A 16,619-nucleotide genomic window follows, 5' to 3' on the forward strand; every position below is an offset into this window, starting at 1 on the left:
GCGCATCATTATACATATATACATACAGTGTATAGAGGAAAGACAGACATATGAGCGGCACTGTAAAGTGGCAAACACAGGCCCTTACAAACAATGGCAGGGGTATGGACATTAAAAGATCTTATACAAAACTCAAAATGTGGCCCCCCTCTACACGCTAAAAAATTGTGTAAATAATGGAAGCACCATAGCTATAGGACACATTTTATAACATGGTGGACTCAGCTTTATGTATGGTAGTATACCTCTAAATAGCACAGTCACCAAATAGTGTAGTCAGATACCAGCTGTACACAGTAGCAGTGATTATAGTGCACCTACCTCCACCAATCACAGGGGGGGTATTAGTGTATCTTGACACCACCAGGTACTCCTGGTGGAGTCAAGATTGACAGGAGGGTGATGCCCCCTGATGCTGATTGGCTGCACATCAGGCTTGAAAATTAGGTCCTAGAAGGGCACTAAAAAGCAGAGTTTAAATGCAATGCTGTCTGCCGGCGGGCCTGTCAGCTCAGTGGCCTCAGCTCCCCCGCTGACGTTTTTTCCACCGCCACCAGGAGTCTGAGCTCCATAGCGGACGGCGGCTGCCAGCTCCGTTGCCGCCGGCATCTGGGAGCTCCATGCTGTCAATGTGCCACAAAACGTGTGCACTGACAGGGGCCTTGTGGGCTCTGGGACGCGGCGGGAGGACCTACTTGCAGCTGTGGCTGGAGGGCCGGCAGTCGATTTAACCCTTTTCTATAATTTGTTGCAGGACCTAGTGCACAAGATGCTGTGCAGCCAATCAGCTACAGGGGGCGTGACCCCCCTGTAAATCTTGACTCCACCAGGAAATGCTGGTGGCGTCAAGATACACTAATACCCACAGGGGAGATCTTCTCGGACTCTAGTCATTCAACTTTGTTTTTTCTCTATAGAGGTCCAAACCATGTTGGCAATTACTTCCAGCCATGACTCGTTCCTGCACACTCTTTCCATGCTGTCATTACCCTCTCAGTAACCCCATAGTACTAGTGCCCCCACTGTGACCCCACAAAGTAATAGTGCCCACTCTGAGCCCTGTAAAGTAATAGTCTCCTCTCTATGGCCCCTAAAAGTTATAGTGTCCCCTCTGTGCCTCTCCAAAGTGATAGTGCCTCCTTTGTGTGCTTTTTAAAGTAATAGTGTTCTCTCTGTGGCATCCTAAATTTAGGCTCCCCCTTTGAGGCCCCTCCAACTTACATTGCCCCCTCTGTGAGCCCTGCATTTCCCAAACACACATTACTGGCTGACACCATAAGACTCTCGGCAGAGTACTGCCCAATCCCTCTGCCTGTCTCCTCTTCTGTGCTTTCCTGTACTGAGAGCAGGAGATGGTTGGAAGAGTCAGTCCCTGTTAATTTCAATGTGAGTCATTGGGTGGGATAGTTTGGTCTCACCACCTGCCCCATAGGCCCTGTAGCCGATGCATGGTTTGTCATTGAAATACCAGTATAAGAACAACGCTTGGGCAAATCAAATAGTGAAGATGCAAAAAAAATGTATAAAGGGAACTCACCCGATGTGCGCGGTCAGACCAGATAACTAGAACAACCGCTACACCCAGAAGACCACCCCAAATTTCAATTGACGGACCTTAAGAACAGTCGAGTCCCCATATGGGACGAGCTGCAGGATTTGACACCAGACACATTAAAGGCTTCCAGGATGAACAATAGAAGACAGCAATAAAAACCAAATCTTGCGCTCCTTACTATGCGTGACCAATATAGCAATGCGTTTCAGGGTAGCTTGGAAAAGGGGTGTAGATACCCCAAAACGTGTTGCTATAGACTTTACGTACCTTTTGTACTTTTTTGTGTTGGAGACACTTGATTCACAATATTCCGTGTATTTAACAAACAACGTTCCTGTTGAGTCGTTCACACAACGGAAACGAACGTGTTAAAATGAGTATATTAAACTTCTCATTTCTATTCGAATCAAGTTTTCAAATGGAGTATATATAACTCCCCATTCATTATTTGCATTGAGTTTCAGATTTTCCACCTCGAACTTATTCTATTGTGAACCCAGTTGCTTTCATAATCGTGCAACATTTTAAATATTTTTCACTAATGATCTACGCTGAATGAGCACACTGAGTCAGCGTATCCACTTTGGTTAGACCATTTGCGTCTCAAAATATTGAAATTTTGTTGGAGACACTAACCAACCCATTGAGGCCAGTAAACGGATTATTAATCATCTTCTAAACAGTCACCTGTTGGCTTGTTTAGGTTTCTGGAGACACATCAAATGTAGCTCAACTGGGCGCCAGTCCTCTGGTTATTTCTCTCAGGTCCTTGGTCATTTAATAACACGTACATCATGAAGACCTGTTTGACGCATCCATATATTTCCGCACTGGCGTCCATACGGGCCCCCATGAATTCCTTGAGCATAATAGTTGTTCATGGTATCAGTGGAGTTGACCATTAGTGGTTTGTTATGTTTTGTTTCTTTGTTAGTGGGGTTTTGGTATATTTTATAAATATCTAATAAAGGTTATATTTTAAGGGGATCTTCTCAGTGATTATAATTTTGTATTCTGTATCCCTCTGCCGCAGTGATTAGGCATTTCTATATAGGAGCTGGAGCAGATGCTACTCTGGCAGTCTCAACATGACTGTATATGATTAGAGATGAGCGAACGTACTCGGATAAGCACTACTCGTCTGAGTAATGTGCTTTATCCGAGTACCGCTGTACTCGTCTTGAAAGATTCGGGGAGCGCCGCGGAGCGGGGAGCTGCAGGGGAGAGCGGGGAGGAACGGAGGGGAGATCTTTCTCTCCTTCTCTCCCGCACGCTCTCCCCTGCTCCCCGCCGCAACTCACCTGTCAGCAGCGGAGCGCCCCGAATCTTTCAGGACGAGCGGAGAAATACTCGGATAAAGCACATTACTCGGACGAGTAGTGCTTATCCGAGTACGTTCGCTCATCTCTATATATGATATGATATGGTTGCTCTTTGATTTGAATCAGGTGCACTGCAGCGGTTATCACCAGCGGTTAAAGTAGTCAGTCCTTATCACCAGAGCGGATTCATTGTAAGAAGGGTTTGTCCCAACTTTTATATGGGGAAAATGACACAAAACTTGTAAAAACTGTCAGAAAAGTGAGAAAACCAGCGGCAAATCTATGTCAATGATATTGTGCCACATTACCGTAGCGGCAAAATCATGAGGCTAAATTCTCCCATTGAGGATTTAATAATGGGGCTAATCCTCGTGCGGATCTATGACACATCTGCTGCAGAAATTTGAGTTCTGTTGTGGATCCTCTAGCAAAATATACGTCGATATACCACAGGCAACATGTGAACCTGAGACTGAAGAGTCCTAAGACATCTGCTCAGTATTAACCTAATATATTTTAACATAATGCTCATTGACCTACTTGTAAACTCTACAGACGTGTTGGGTGGAGGTATGTGAAGCATGCTGGGACTACACGCCTGAGTGCCTAATGCACATAAGCGTGCATAATAGTGTGTTAAGTACCACAGTGCTGATTGTTATCGGTGGCCTATACGAAAGAAGGAATCTCTCTGCTGCCAGTGTTCAAGGACATCCAGGTGGTGGGACTGAGCATGTGTGACCATCAGCACCGGACACTCTAGGTGGATGTTCTGAGAGAAAATCACAAGAACAGCAGGGGGTGCTATAACAGGTATGTAACAGCAATATCTACACACATGAGCTATTTTTTCTAAATCCCAATGAAAAATGTTTGCATAGATGGCAAACATGATCATATGGGGAGTGTAGGACAAGAACTACTGGTGGTGTCTTTCAATAAACGCTAATTCTTCTGCACTATAATGAGCAAAAGTACTACACAGGCGATCCGGTGGCAACATTACCCGCTGCTAGCCAACCACCTGAAATGCATTTGAGTGCTGCCTAACAAACTTGCAAGAATTATACAATAGGGATTCTTAGGGACCGTAATTAACGCAGGAGTACAAAATCACTGAAGCAGTGGTTGCAATAACTGTCTTTAGCGGCAAGAAATAAAGTGGTGCAACGGGCATAGCACTGTGTATATTGTAATGTCTCTGAATGTTGTCAGCTTGAGGATATGGCAAAGTCTTTATCAAGATCTGGCTTTATAGCTCAGTAGCACTCTCAGAATCAGTGATTGCTCTTCCTTACTTCTTCTTACAACAGGTGCCCTTGATTTGTTAAGCCCATACTGACTTAGGTCAGTACATGTGCCTGACTATTTCTGGGATCCATCAGTGGCCGTCTCTCTCCCTATGACACAGTCCTGGCGCTAGACTTGGAACACTTCAAGAGATTACTAGCAGTAAGACTTCTCCCTTGTATAAGGGGGAAGCACTGCCCCATTCTCCCCCTTACAGAAAGCAGTGTCGCAATGGCCAAGCTATGCAAAGTTGGTGGGAGAAAGCGCTACCTGCTTCAGTGCCACCACCTACTTCCAAAAATGGCAAAGTCGGCAGGATGGGGCTAGTGGTGACAGATGGAGTGCAGTGAATCTCCTGGGGACTACTCTTTCATATTTTTTCGGTTGCCAGGGAACTGGCAACATGCACTATGTTGACAAAAAGCATTGGAACACACATAGCAGGCAATGGAATTCGATTTTATTCACATTTTCCCATACAGTGTTGGCCACCTTTGACTTCAATGACTGGAGTAACCCTCCTAGGCATCCTTTCCACCAAATTCCAATATATGTGTGGAGGGATTTGCCTCCATTACTTGAGGAGTGCTTTAGATAGTGATACGGGAGATGATAGGTAGATACAGCATTCTAGTTTGTCCCAAAGATGCTGAATAAGATTGAGATACGGACATTAGGCTGGGCAATGAAGTTTGCAAGCGTTCTGACCCTCAAACCAAGCCTCAAGACTGCGTTCTATATGACATGATGCTCGTTCATGTTAGTAGAGACATGGAGCTGTACCAAAGTATTGCCACAGGGTAGGTAATTCCACATTGTCCAGAATGTCTCTGTACCCATTGCTGTTGAGGGTGGACTTCATTATAACCAATGGTCCTAGTCCTTCCTAGCATAAATACCTCCACATCATAACAGAACCTCTTCCAAACCTCACTGTTGGGATGATGCAGTCGTGTAGAAACCGCTCTCCAGGGACCACCACACCAAGTGTGGCCATCCGATTGCACTGTGATTCAGCAGTCCATAACACTTGCTTCCACTGTTTTACAGTCCAATAACAATGCTCCAAGCCCCATCGCAGGCGTTTCTGTGCATTCACTGCTATGATGTTGAGCGTGTGTACAGCCGCTCATCCATGGTAACACTTCACATGCAGATCCCTACGGATAGTTCTGGTGCTAATGGATGTTCCAGTGTCCTGTGAGACCTCTTGAGCAGGTGTTTTGGCAGACGATTTACATTATGCCTCCACAGCTTCTACAAGCCTTTGCTGTCCACGTTCTGTCAGTTTACGTGGTCTCCCTGAACGTGGCTGCACTGCACACACACCAGATGGTTTCCATTTCTGAATAGCATTGCCAACAGTGGACTTTAGCAGCTCCAAAAATGCTATGATGTCCAGTACTGATTGCTCAGGTGACATCCCACCACTATGCCGGTTGGAAGTCTGTCAACTTTACACCTCCTGACATTCTGATTATTTCTGTATTGGGATATACCTGCATGATACTCTCCTTTTTATCTAATGCTCACACATCCGATTTGCATATTTCCTTGTCTGACGGCACAGGATTGGCGGGGGTCCCGATACTTTTGTGAATATGGTATAAAAGCAAGGAGGTATGTAATTGCGAAGTGCTGCCTTGCTCTCCTCCATACAGAAAGCAGAGGCTCGGTGGCCAAACTAAGTCCTGCTCCCACTGGCCATGTAACTTGGCCAGGGGGGAAACAGAAAGAGGAGGCTGTTAAGAGCTGCTGGAAGAGGTGCCACCCCCTCCAGTGACACCACCGCCACAATGCATACCACCCGCTACTTCAATTGCACTGCAGACTTCAGCTATATTTGCTATTGGACACTTTACTACAACACGCGTTTCCACACCTTCTTCTGTAGGAAACCAGTAGATCTTGGCGCTGCAGCACCATCTTGTTTTCTTGCAGGTCTCAGTAGGAGAGACCAAGTTATCTTGAAGATATGATACCTTTTAATGGCTAACAAAAATACATGCTGTTATAGCGAGCTTTCGAACCTACTTCTTCAGGCTTAATCCTAAGTAGGTTTGAAAGCTCGCTATAACAGTGGGTTACATTTGAAATGCATAATCCATCTTTATATGCGGGTTTACCTCACCTGTTGCAAGAAAAGTTCTATTTCATATTGAAATTTCTATGATGCTGGAATTTCCTTCAGTTTTCAGGGCCACTTAATGACGAGTTCTAGTGAGAAATGAGTTGGAATTTCCATCTAATGTTCAGAGAAATGGATTGCACAATGGCGTGGTTTACTTTTTTTCTTTGGCAAATATTTCAAAAGAGGTTGGGAAATGCTTAAAAAATAAATAAATGGTATTAAAGCTGAACCGGGACGTAGACAAAGCAGAAGCAGAGTGGATGTAGCTCTCTGAGCCTCTTGTCTCTTATCAAGAACATCTCTCAAGTGTAAGTAATTACAATTATTGTATTATTCACCATGGTTATTATATGCAAGACTGCACAGGCAGCCATTGTTTGCCCTCTCCTAATGGCTTGTGTCATCAGACAGATTCGCCTTTTAACTGCTATCTGACTGGGGTGTCTACAAGATTGCAAGGTCTGTATACTAATTACTGCTAATCAGAAGCTCCGAGACATGTGTCTTCATTCGAGCTGCAAACAAAAGTTCACTTCTCAGATGCACCTACTATTACATCTCCACTACATCTAATAAGGGAAGTCATGATGTTTGGGGTTTTTCTCTTTTAGTAGTATCGTACATCGTTATGCATGATAAGAGGGTGGGACATTATCACCTTGGGGTCAGAGGTGTCACCGCAGAAATATCTTCTAGACTTCCTTCAGAAAGTCTTCTTTCCTCTAAACGTAGCGGATGCCCTCTCGTTTTTTACTATTGACTTACAACAAACACCTGAATTGGCATTTTTTGCCAGAAAAAAATGCTACTGTGTTGAAATGCCAAAAAGTGGCATCTTTGCAAAAAAAAAAAAACGTCTACATGTAAAACCAACCTTAGGGCTTATTCAGACGACCGTATATCGGCTGGGAATTCACGCCGGCCAATATACGGCGTCCCTCTCTCAGGGGGAGAAGGCTGGAAGAGCCGGGAGCAGTGCACTGAGCTCTCGTCCCCTCTCCGCCTCCGCCCCTCGGCACTAATTGCAATGGGAGGAGGTGGGACAGGGGAGGAGCTAAGTAGCAGAACTAGCGCTGTGAATACCCGGCAAATATATGGTCGTCTGAATAAGCCCTTAGGGTGGACACACACAAAAACAATGTGATATTGCAAATGCTTTCAATGGGGCCAGCAGCAGCAGCGCCGACTCCATTGAAAGCATAGAGAGTATATCGTGGACTTCTGCCACAGGATGCTATCCTATTGCTTTTAATGGGGTCGGCGCTGTTGCTGCCGGCCTTATTGAAAGCAGTGGTTTTTAGGCAATCCACGCAGCATTATTTTTGGAGAAGGGCTTGAAATATAAGCCTTTCCCTGAAAATCATCCCATCAATGAATAGCTAGGCACTGCCTGTAATTGGCTGAGCGCTCAGCCAATCAGCACAGCCCTTTCAGGAGGCAGGGATTTTTAAACCCCTACCTGCTGAAAGTGCTGGACAGCAATTCAGGGGAGCCAGCCGGAGGACGCGTCTGAGCGGCGGAGAGGTCAGTAAAGAATTTTTTAGTTTTTTTCACCAGCTAGGGATGATTTTCAGGGAAGGGTTTATATTTCAAGCCCTTCCCTGAAAATCATGCTGTGGGGGTTGTCTAAAAACCACTGCTTTCAATGGGGCCGGCAGCAGCAGCGCCAACCCCATTGAAAGCAATGGGATAGCATCCTGGACTTCTGCCACAGTTGTTACAGCTGTGGCAGAAGTCCGCGATATACTCCCTATGTTTTCAATGGGGCTAGCGTTGATGCCGCCGGCCCTGTTTAAAACGCTGAACGATATCGCAGTTTTTTTCTCTGCGATGCGAAGCTCTACTGAAACATCTCAAATGAGTATGAATCCATTGAAAATCATTGGTTTCATAATCATCGCTGTAGCATCGCAGGGAAAAAAATCGCAAGTGTGTGTCCACCTTTAAGGTAAGTTCATCACGGAGATTCCATGCCAAATGTTTTGTAAAAATCCACACCAAATATATGCGCGGATTTCGGTGGGGATTTTGACAATGAATGAATTCCATGGTGAAAATCTGCACAAATTTCACAATAAATAGAGAATCCGCAGGTGTACTGTTACTGTGAAGCCGGCTGGCGACCCTGTGTACCTGTCATTTCTGCATTGCGGATGACCGTGGCAGCTCTCAGTCATGCACACTACAGATTTTTTTTTCAATGTTTGCATCTTCCAGGCCATCGCGAAGCGAGGACAAGGCTAACTGTGGCTCATATATAATATTAATTGCATATGGGCTGTGGGTCAGACAGTCTCTATTGACTTCAATGGAGGCCTTCTGCGCAGAGTCCGCAGCAAAAGAAATAATTCAACGATTTTTTTCCCTCCGCTCGCTGTATACGCAAATCGTATCCACAAATGTGACCGAAAAACCGAAAGTACAAGCCTTTTGAAGTGCGCGATTTGCTGCGGATACTCTGCACGGATGCTAACCGTGGATTATAATCCAGGATAATTTAAATTCCTGCAGGAGCGCAGGAATTTGAACGATGCAGAACGATAATTGTCCCATGTTAATGCATGCAGCAACTGAACGAAAATCGTTCAGTCGTTCGGTTTCTGCATGCAGAAAACTGTACGACTTGCTGTTCATAGTAAACAGGCAGTGGTTCACTTGTGAATGACTGTCTACTGTGAATGGAGTGGGGTGGGGAAGAACGCTGAATGGCATTCTGGTCCTTCCTAGGAAGCTAGAGGTGAAGTGACTGAAGCTCTGGTTCCCCCTTATGCAACCTGCAGTCCGCCCTACCCTCATACAGAAGTACCATAAACTAAGTTATGGTGCTTATAGGGTACGGGGCATGGAGTCTGGGGGTGTACTTTTTATACTTTAGTTGGCTCTACTTTACCCCCCATGTTACCCCTGGGAATTGGCACTTGGTCTGTGAGCATGACTCTTTTTTTTAGTCAGTGTATGTGCATTCCTATAGAGAACAATTGTAAGGTTATACGCATGGGCAGGAGAAACGGATGTCATCAATATACACTAAATGGGGTACTGCTAGGGAAAAGTGAGATGGAAAAAGACCTGGGGGTACTGGTGGACTGTAGATTTAACTGGAGAAACCAATGCCAGTCAGCTGCTGCAAAAGCTAATAAAGTCTTGGGGTGTATTAAAAGAGGTATAGGGGCGAGGGACGAGAACATTATTCTTCCAGTATACAAGGCACTTGTCAGGCCCCACATGGAATATTATGTGCGGTGTTCTGGATACCGGTGCTCAGGAAGGATGTTGCAGTGCTTGAGGTGGTCCAAAGAAGGGCAACTAAAGTAATACATGGAATGAGAGGCCTGGAATACCCAGAGAGTCTAACAAAATTGGGATTATTTACCCTGGAAAAAAGACGGCTAAGGGGCGATCAAATAACTATGTATAAGTACATTAGGGGACAATACAAGGATCTCTCCCAGGATCTGTTTATACCCAGGACTGCGACGGTAACAAGAGGGCATCCGCTACATCTAGAAGAAAGCAGGTTTCATCACCAACACAGAAAGGGGTTCTTCACTGTAAGGCCCCCTGTCCACGGGCGTTGCGAAGTCCCGCGGCGAGTCTCTGCTGCGGGAGCCACTGCCCTGGAGCAGGAGCCTTCAGACGAATCTCCACCGGTCAGCCTATCTGACAGATAGGCTGACCGCGGAGAATCGCGGCAATTGGCAGCATGCTGCAAATTGCTGCATGCGAGCGGAGAATTGCAATGATTTTCTGCTCGTGGACACGGGGCCGACGCTTTTCACAGCAATGCCATGGAAAGCTTCAGACGGAATGATTCGCTGGCGATTTACTGCCCACGAAATCACATCCGTGGACAGGGGGCCTAAGGGCAGTGAGACTGTGGAACTCTCTGCCTGAGGACGTGGTGATGGCAAAATCCATAGAGAAGTTTAAGAGGGGACTAGACGTATTTCTAGAGCGCTATGATATTACAGGATAGAGACATTAGGTGACCAGCGGGTTGTTGATCCGGGTCTTACATTCAGGTAGGAACTATCCAAGGTTTTAAGGAGCATTTACTGGCTTGTTAATGCACAGGATTATAAATGTCTGATGGCTGTAGATCTCATCTTTGGAACTCTCACCTTTTGGAACAATTGGGGTGTGCTCACACTCAAAGGACAGTTTCCAGCTACTCTATTTTAAAGGCTATGTTCGCATATGGACTCTTTTTTCTTTCACTGCCTTTCCACTGAGCTATTACAGTGGACTGTATGACAGAGACAGAGAAAACTACTATTACAGAGGGCTGTAATTTACACTAGGTGAATTTATTTTAGATTTTATCAGCAATGTGGGAGAACAACCAGTAGCTACTCAGAAAGAGGATAAAGAGATAGCTGTATAGTATTGAGAGGGTGTGGTTATTCCATACAGCCTCTTAAAGAAGAGAGGGGAAGGGGAGCTGAGCTTGTGCAAGTTTATGTGAGAGGCCAGTGTTGGGAACGCCCCTGAGCCAGAAACTTGAATGTAAGAGTGCCTGCAAACCAAGAATGAGGCTTTGTAAATGCATGAAAAGGAAAACTCAATGCAAAAACAGATACGTACATAATTTTTTTTCTGCAAGGACTTAGTAAGATATGTGTGTATTGATTTTCAAGCAGAAAGGTTCCCATAGTCTTTAAATAAACATATATGAAGAGTTGATTACATTGCATCCAGTCCTCTCCATTGACATCTAATGGAGTTATGGAACGAGCTAAGCAGTTTAACAGACTATCATTATCCCAACAGGTAAGGATCCTACCAGATCCTTTGAACATACTCTATGTGCCTAAAATGGGAATACCCCTTTAAGTGACTGCAAGCTGTAGAATGATATTATCACAACAGACGATTCCTGTTTCAAAGATACTTTCTTTGCAGCTTGTCAATAAAAACTTATTTCCATTTTCAACATATTGTAAATGAAATTTTGTGAAATCCACACTAGGCGCTTGCGACCCTGGAAAAATTACAAGAATGACTAGTGCCACTTGCCTTAGGAAACTGCACAAAAAGTAACTTGTTCCCCCAAATATCCACTTTTTAAAATCATTCAATGGGAGAAAACTTTTTTTCCTGTTCTGAGGGGCCGGCTTCATATCTGCTGTGCAGCTGGCAGATACTAGTAGTAGTGAGAGGATACAGAGTCAAGAACATTACATCCTGTGTATTCCCAGTTGTGACACGGTACGTGGTGAGTAGTTAGCGCATAAGTAAAGCTGAACCTGCCGTTACAGAGTAGTAGAGCTGAGTTTGAAATTTGGCCTTATGATATAAATCAATCGTGATCAGTCTCTTTACATAGGATGGTCCGTAAACCTATTGCATTGTCTTCAATTTAGAGTTAGCTGATTCAGCTCTGCCACATCTGCTTAGGCTTTTTGTGTGTCTTTTTCCCTTATTTTTTTTTTTGTTTAAGCTTGGCTCATGTGATGGAGTAATTGTTGTAAATCAGTAATACTTAAAAGTCTGTGTTGTCTCTAGCTGCAGTTTACTTGAATCTATTGTTCCCTGTTATCATCCATTTCAGACTCGGGTGGCTTTAGTATTCCTCAATGAGGTTACAAATAGGATTTGCTGTATATGTATATGTTAGGGGGTCTCCCAGTATGAGTGAGGCTTCAAACGGACATATTTGTGCCGCGCATTGCATGCACGGAATTAGCATGTGCAATATGTAGAATATGGAATCCATTGAGGTCAACGGGCTTGTTCACATTAACATTTTTTTGCACGCATTTAATAGATCTTGTTTTTTTATAGTGTACTAGCTTACCCGTCGCGCATTGCTGCGAAGACAGACATACATACATTCGTTTTTATATATCTAGATAACAACCAATCACAGCGCAGCTTTCATGTTACCTCAGTGGTATAATATATAACAACCAATCGCAGCGCAGCTTTCATGTAACCTCAGTAATATAAGAAGTAGCAACCAATCACAGCATAGCTTTCATTTTACCTCAGCATTCTATCATTTTATCCAGCAATTGTCTTGTGAAACGTTCAGCGGATGCATCATTTTGTAGTTGAACACTCATCCCGTTGCTCGTAATGCCTTTTGCTTTCGTGCTTGAGATGGAAATCAAACGATCTTTGTCTGGGGGGGCATAACTGTCGACAATGCTCGTAGGATAGTTGTACTATGCCAGTAATCTTCCCAGGAGTGTACTCAACAACTTCCCAAAGTTTCATGGCAATTGAATGAATGGTGTAGTAATGCATAAAGGACAGACAGACAGACAAACATACATTCATTTATATATATATATATATATATATATATATATATATATACAGATGACATCGGGAAGTGAGAGAATTAGATTCCATACTACGTAAAATTTGGATGCTAATTCTTTAGCACTTAGAATTAAATAATCAAGTTGGGACCCATTAACTTTTCCTATTTATGACATAATCAATGCTTGTGCCAAATTTCAAGTTTCTATGACATTGGAAAGTGAGAGAATTAGATTCCGAACGTAAAATTTGGACGCTAATTCTTTTGCACTTAGAATTGAATAATCGAGTTGGGACCCATTAACGTTTCCTATTTATGACATAATCAATGCTCGTGCCAAATTTCAAGTTTTTATGACATCGGGAAGTGAGAGAATTAGTGGCAATGATGGAAATCGAACGATCTATGTGGTGGGGGTCTACGACGCTCGCACGCGCACCATTTATCATAGCATAAATGTACTAGGGCTATAATCTTCCCAGGAGTGTACTCAACAACTTCCCAAAGTTTCATGGCAATCGAATGAATGGTGTAGTAGCGCATAAAGGACAAACAGACACGCAGACACGCAGACATACATTCAATTTTATATATATAGATTTGCGTACCAAAGGGCCCCATAGAAGTCTATGGGAGGTGCACAAATGCTTGCGCAATACGCAAGGGGATGTGTGAAACACTGCGCAAAACCGCATGGAAAATAACATAGCCGAACCTCGTTAGGCTAAATAGCCTTTCAAATCAGGGTGGTGGGCTGTTGTTCAGATATGAACAGGTCTTGCGTACACAAGTACTATACGCAGGCATGCGCCCAAATCAAGCTTGTTCACTGCGCAAATACGTTGCGCTAAAATGTGCATATTTGTGAATACGCACGTCTGAAGCCACCCTTAGGGCTTTTACCGACTAGCATTTTTTTAACGCTGCGATATTGCAGCGTTTTTTTTCCTGCGAATGTCAGTGTGACTTTCTAATGTTAAAATCGAATCGCACAAAAATCGCAGAAGCGCAAACTTGTGATTTTTGTGCAACGTGCTTTTAACATTAGAAAGTCCCATTGGCATTTGCAGTAAAAAAAAATGCAGCCATATCGCAGCATTATAAAAACGCTAGTGGGTAAAATCCCTTAGGGCTCTTTCACACCAGTGTATATCAGCCGCCGTTTTCACGGCCGGCCGATATACGCAATGATCTGATGCATCAGATCACATGGCAGTATTACCACGGTGTAAAAGCCAATATAGCGACAGGCGCTTTCACGCCAGGCCAAAAAGACTTTCCAGCCAGATCTTTCCAGCCAGAATATGTTGGCTGCTGCATGGGCTCCTATGGGAGCCAATGACAGCTGCCAGAGAAGGGAGGTGGGAGGGAGTTTAGAAGCGTGACTGCTAACCCCCCTCTCCCTTCTCTCCATCTCTCTCCTCCCCTCTGGCTGTTTGCAATTGGAGGAGGCGGGACAGGGGGCAGAGCTAAGCTCTGCCCCTCCCATGGCTGGCTGTGGACAAGGGGCGGGAAGGGGGTGTTGCTTAGCTCCGCCTCATCCCACCCACCCCATTGCAAACAACTGGAAGGAAGGAAAGAGCAGGTGAGCCGGCGAGGGGAAGGGAAGTGGAGGCAACAGGATTGTGGCCTCGGCGTATATGCGCTGGCCCCGTGCTGTCTGAATGGGTGCACAAACTTTAGATTTGTGCACCTGTTCACGCTTTTTTACAGGTGTATGTCATCACTATTTGATCTGTTTTTGCCTCCGTTTATTTAATTTACTACTGGACAAATACTGATCCGTATGTGCGCAATCGAAAATAATACCAATATGGAGGCAAAAGCGGGAAAAAAATAAGTGTTGCGAGACGCACAAATATGAGCCCCATTCTTTTGAATTGGGTTACATACAAGAGCAATGTTTTCCCACATGGCACCGCAATGCGATGCAGGAAACAAATCACAGCATGCTTTCAGTGTGGCCGGCGGCAGGATGTGTATGCGATGCAAGGGAGAACAATAGGAGAAACTCCGCTTTCCTCGGGGCTTTCACATTGATGGGGAGCACAATATGGTGGCTGGATTCATGGCCCCACATCACGCTCACTCGTGTGAAGTTAGCCTTAAGTACATAAGACTGTCTAATGAAAATGTATCAACTATGCTTTGTATTTCAACTTTTTAGAGGTTTCGATATCTCTGCTTGCTGTCAGTGAATGAAACAATCTTGTTATCATTAGGAGGCTAACTGTCTGGTCTGACTCTGCTGGGATTAACCTCCAGGTTGTATTCCCCTTTGGCTTGAGGTATTACAGAACACAGTACTGTGTATAGTGCTTTGTACGTTTCCATCAGTCCTTTCTATTACCTTGCAATGAGTGCTTTATATATTATTCATTCTCCTTTATGCATGTTCTGTATTTCCATTTGATATTTCACTCTACAATATCACGCCAGAGCAGATAGAAGAGATGAGACTTAACAACAAGCATTCCAGACTAGTAAATGTACTTAGCAGCACATATAATAGATAAGCGCTCCGCAGATACTAATGGTTTTCCACTGCATTCACTTCTAACTCAATCTAATTTCCAAGGCTGAATCATTATATGTTAAACAATATATTGTGCAGTATATTACCTTATTAGTCCCTCAAATTCTATATTAAATGGGTGTTACAGCGCCAGCATATACATATTATTCACTGTAGAAGGAAAGGTTGGCCAATTTTCCAATATACTTTATCAGTTCTTCTTAGATGTGAATACCTCTGCTTGCTGTCATTCAACGTCAACCTTAGTTGGACTTGTGATGGACACCCAGTTGGATGTCTCATTGATTGAAATTCCTACCTGCATGTAAAGATAGGTCCTGAGTCTGACCTATCTTTGGTGCGCAAAGCACAGAAGCCTCCATTGACTCCTATCGGAGACTATACAAGCCGGCTGGCAAAGAGAGATGAAGGAATTTCCCGGCAGCAGGAAGAGACAGCGATGAAGGGAAGCCCCGGTGAAAACTGCCTTCACCACCGGGAACTCCCTTCATCTCAAGAGAGCTAGAGGGATTTCCCCATAGTGGGAGAGATGAGAGGGGTTCCCCTGCAGGCGCGATGGAAGGATTTTCCTCCACACAAAAATAGAGTAAAGGAACGTAAAAGTGGGGAAAAGGGGGAATCTGACCCTAGCTTACTGATACGAAGAGACCCTACCTAAAAACGAGACCATCACCCAATGACAGTGACCCAACAGGGTCAACCACACTTGTGGCGACCCTGACTCTCCCTAGATGGTGACAGTGAATGTGTCAAAATTAGACTGAAGTATGATTGTTCTCGGTAAGAGAAACCAAGTAATCTTGTACATATGATACCTTTCAATGGCTAACAAAAATACATGATGTTATAGCAAGCTTTCGGGTTCTTATCAACCCTTCATCAGGCTATTGAAACCAGTTTGGATGGCACACAAATATAATATACAGATGCAGAGGGGAGGGGGGACATCCCTCTTGATCTAAATAAATGTTCCCACACAGAAATTTGAGACTTAAAATAACACAAGACAATCTGAGCAAAGAGATAAATACTTAATCATTCCACTGAGCTGAGGAATGTGACAGTTTTATGATGTCTGTTATCTCTACTGCACATAGAAGATGGAAACACTACCTCTGTAGCACCACCTATTGGCTGGCAACATTCTTACAATTAATTTCTGAATTTTTATAATAAAAAAAAACCAAAACAATGATTGGGAAGAGGAAACCCATCTTGAACCCCTTTTGACCTTACACATTCTCCACTTATGCAAGAATCTTGGGCTGAGGTTCATTCCATTCTTAAGGGTATCAAACATGGCCATAAACCTATACTCCCAAATTCTTCTGTGATGCTGTGAATTGAAGTTGTCCTTCCGTATGATAACTCTCATCTTCTCTATGCTATGACCGTGACCACAAAAATGTTTTGCCACTGGTAATTCCATTACACAAGTAGATGAACCAGAAATGATCAAGAGATATGATGTAACAGCACTCCAGATAAAGTAAATCACCGGACAGACTTATCTGAAC

General features: G+C 44.1%; 1 protein-coding gene across 5 annotated transcripts in view; it reads left to right on the forward strand.

The window, feature by feature from the left end:
- Positions 1-3,459: 3,459 nt before the first annotated feature.
- Positions 3,460-16,619, forward strand: part of LOC136587205 (metalloreductase STEAP4-like) — a 34,520-nt gene continuing 21,360 nt past the window's right edge. The window contains exons 1-3 of one of the 5 annotated variants that reach the window (XM_066585751.1): positions 6,561-6,606; positions 6,710-6,757; positions 14,736-14,854. The gene's annotated coding sequence lies outside the window, so the exon portion shown is untranslated. Of the gene's footprint in view, positions 3,691-6,488; positions 6,607-6,709; positions 6,758-14,735; positions 14,855-16,619 lie in introns of those variants that run through there. The other 4 variants (XM_066585749.1, XM_066585752.1, XM_066585753.1 and 1 more) reach the window with 4 other exon arrangements.

This window comes from Eleutherodactylus coqui, chromosome 12 (genome assembly GCF_035609145.1).
Source record: "Eleutherodactylus coqui strain aEleCoq1 chromosome 12, aEleCoq1.hap1, whole genome shotgun sequence".
Lineage (NCBI taxonomy): Eukaryota > Metazoa > Chordata > Amphibia > Anura > Eleutherodactylidae > Eleutherodactylus > Eleutherodactylus coqui.